The sequence below is a fragment of the Mixophyes fleayi genome, unplaced genomic scaffold, assembly GCF_038048845.1.
Source record: "Mixophyes fleayi isolate aMixFle1 unplaced genomic scaffold, aMixFle1.hap1 Scaffold_171, whole genome shotgun sequence".
Taxonomy (NCBI): Eukaryota; Metazoa; Chordata; class Amphibia; order Anura; family Limnodynastidae; genus Mixophyes; species Mixophyes fleayi.
In genome coordinates this window covers 90,001-92,500 of record NW_027446046.1, presented here as the reverse complement: position 1 = coordinate 92,500, position 2,500 = coordinate 90,001, and the positions used below count along the sequence as shown (strand labels likewise).

General features: G+C 47.6%; 6 non-coding genes and 5 pseudogenes across 6 annotated transcripts; all 11 read right to left on the bottom strand.

Moving 5' to 3' along the window:
* Positions 1-5: 5 nt before the first annotated feature.
* On the bottom strand, positions 6-124 carry LOC142117489 (5S ribosomal RNA). The gene has a single exon (XR_012682897.1). It is a non-coding gene; the product is annotated as a 5S ribosomal RNA (ribosomal RNA).
* Positions 125-204: 80 nt separating this feature from the next.
* Positions 205-322, bottom strand: LOC142117847 (5S ribosomal RNA; annotated as a pseudogene).
* Positions 323-408: 86 nt separating this feature from the next.
* Positions 409-526, bottom strand: LOC142117703 (5S ribosomal RNA; annotated as a pseudogene).
* Positions 527-607: 81 nt separating this feature from the next.
* On the bottom strand, positions 608-726 carry LOC142117443 (5S ribosomal RNA). Its single transcript, XR_012682854.1, has one exon. It is a non-coding gene; the product is annotated as a 5S ribosomal RNA (ribosomal RNA).
* Positions 727-805: 79 nt separating this feature from the next.
* On the bottom strand, positions 806-924 carry LOC142117467 (5S ribosomal RNA). The gene has a single exon (XR_012682876.1). It is a non-coding gene; the product is annotated as a 5S ribosomal RNA (ribosomal RNA).
* An 80-nt stretch (positions 925-1,004) lies between these two features.
* On the bottom strand, positions 1,005-1,123 carry LOC142117488 (5S ribosomal RNA). The gene has a single exon (XR_012682896.1). It is a non-coding gene; the product is annotated as a 5S ribosomal RNA (ribosomal RNA).
* Positions 1,124-1,204: 81 nt separating this feature from the next.
* On the bottom strand, positions 1,205-1,323 carry LOC142117576 (5S ribosomal RNA; annotated as a pseudogene).
* Positions 1,324-1,403: 80 nt separating this feature from the next.
* LOC142117405 (5S ribosomal RNA) lies at positions 1,404-1,522 on the bottom strand. Its single transcript, XR_012682820.1, has one exon. It is a non-coding gene; the product is annotated as a 5S ribosomal RNA (ribosomal RNA).
* Positions 1,523-1,793: 271 nt separating this feature from the next.
* Positions 1,794-1,912, bottom strand: LOC142117836 (5S ribosomal RNA; annotated as a pseudogene).
* Positions 1,913-1,992: 80 nt separating this feature from the next.
* On the bottom strand, positions 1,993-2,111 carry LOC142117865 (5S ribosomal RNA). Its single transcript, XR_012682990.1, has one exon. It is a non-coding gene; the product is annotated as a 5S ribosomal RNA (ribosomal RNA).
* Positions 2,112-2,380: 269 nt separating this feature from the next.
* Positions 2,381-2,499, bottom strand: LOC142117659 (5S ribosomal RNA; annotated as a pseudogene).
* Between the last annotated feature and the right edge of the window lies 1 nt (position 2,500).

Here is a 2,500-nt window from a genome sequence, read left to right as displayed (position 1 = left end):
AAAAAGGCCTACAGCACCTGGTATTCCCAGGTGGTCTCCCATCCAAGTACTAACCAGGCCCGTCCCTGCTTAGCTTCCAAGATCAGACAAGATTGGGCTTGTTCAGGGTGGTGTGGCTGTAGGTATTGTTTTCCTATTGACCTACATCTCTTATACATCTAGAAACCAGCATTGAAGGAAGCCGGAACAAGAGAGAAGAAAAAAAGGCTACAGCACCTGGTATTCCCAGGTGGTCTCCCATCCAAGTACTAACCAGGCCCAGCCCTGCTTAGCTTCCAAGATCAGATGAGATGGGCTTGTTCAGGGTGGTGTGGCTGAAGGTATTCGTTTCCTTTTCCTATTGACCTACATCTCTTATACATCTAGAAACCAGCATTGAAGGAAGCCGAACAAGAGAGAAGAAAAAAAGGCCTACAGCACCTGGTATTCCCAGGTGGTCTCCCATCCAAGTACTAACCAGGCCCATCCTGCTTAGCTTCCAAGATCAGACGAGATTGGGCTTGTTCAGGGTGGTGTGGCTGGAGGCATTGTTTTCCTATTGACCTACATCTCTTATACATCTAGAAACCAGCATTGAAGGAAGCCGGAACAAGAGAGAAGAAAAAAAGGCCTACAGCACCTGGTATTCCCAGGTGGTCTCCCATCCAAGTACTAACCAGGCCCGGCTCTGCTTAGCTTCCAAGATCAGACGAGATTGGGCTTGTTCAGGGTGGTGTGGCTGTAGGTATTGGCTTCTTAATGACCTACATCTCTTATACATCTCAAAACCAGCATTGAAGGAGGCCGGAACAAGAGAGAAAAAAAATGCCTACAGCACCTGGTATTTCCAGGTGGTCTCCCATCCAAGTACTAACCAGGCCCAGCCCTGCTTAGCTTCCAAGATCAGACGAGATTGGGCTTGTTCAGGGTGGTGTGGCTGTAGGTATTGATTTCCTATTGACCTACATCTCTTATACATCTAGAAACCAGCATTGAAGGAAGCCGGAACAGAGAGAAGAAAAAAAGGCCTACAGCACCTGGTATTCCCAGGTGGTCTCCCATCCAAGTACTAACCAGGCCCGTCCCTGCTTAGCTTCCAAGATCAGACAAGATTGGGCTTGTTCAGGGTGGTGTGGCTGTAGGTATTGTTTTCCTATTGACCTACATCTCTTATACATCTAGAAACCAGCATTGAAGGAAGCCGGAACAAGAGAGAAGAAAAAAAGGCCTACAGCACCTGGTATTCCCAGGTGGTCTCCCATCCAAGTACTAACCAGGACCGGCTCTGCTTAGCTTCCAAGATCAGACGAGATTGGGCTTGTTCAGGGTGGTGTGGCTGTAGGTATTGGTTTCCTATTGACCTACATCTCTTATACATCTCAAAACCAGCATTGAAGGAGGCCGGAACAAGAGAGAAAAAAAAAAGCCTACAGCACCTGGTATTTCCAGGTGGTCTCCCATCCAAGTACTAACCAGGCCCAGCCCTGCTTAGCTTCCAAGATCAGACGAGATTGGGCTTGTTCAGGGTGGTGTGGCTGTAGGTATTGGTTTCCTATTGACCTACATCTCTTATACATCTCAAAACCAGCATTGAAGGAAGTCGGAACAAGAGAGAAAAAAAAAAGGGCCTACAGCACCTGGTATCCCCAGGTGGTCTCGCATCCAAGTACTAACCAGGCCTGGCTCTGCTTAGCTTCCAAGATCAGGCTTGTTCATGGTGGTGTGACTGTAGGTATTGGTTTCCTATTGACCTACATCTCTTATACATCTAAAAACCAGCATTGAAGGAAGCCGGAACAAGAGAGAAAAAAAAAAGCCTACAGCACCTGGTATTCCCAGGTGGTCTCCCATCCAAGTACTAACCAGGCCTGACCCTGCTTAGCTTCCAAGATCAAACGAGATTGGGCTTGTTTAGAGATGTGTAGCTGTAGGTTTTGGTTTCCTATTGACCTACATCTCTTATAATCTCAAAACCAGCATTGAAGGAAGCCGGAACAAGAGAGAAAAAAAAAAGGCCTACAGCACCTGGTATTCCCAGGTGGTCTCCCATCCAAGTACTAACCAGGCCCGTCCCTGCTTAGCTTCCAAGATCAGACGAGATTGGGCTTGTTCAGGGTGGTGTGGCTGTAGGTATTGTTTTCCTATTGACCTACATCTCTTATACATCTAGAAAACAGCATTGAAGGAAGCCGGAACAAGAGAGAAGAAAAAAAGGCCTACAGCACCTGGTATTCCCAGGTGGTCTCCCATCCAAGTACTAACCAGGCCCGGCTCTGCTTAGCTTCCAAGATCAGGCTTGTTCAGGGTGTGTGGCTGTAGGTATTGGTTTCCTATTGACCTACATCTCTTATACATCTGAAAACCAGCATTGAAGGAGGCCGGAACAAGAGAGAAAAAAAAAAGCCTACAGCACCTTGTATTTCCAGGTGGTCTCCCATCCAAGTACTAACCAGGCCCAGCCCTGCTTAGCTTCCAAGATCAGACGAGATTGGGCTTGTTCAGGGTGGTGTGGCTGTAGGTA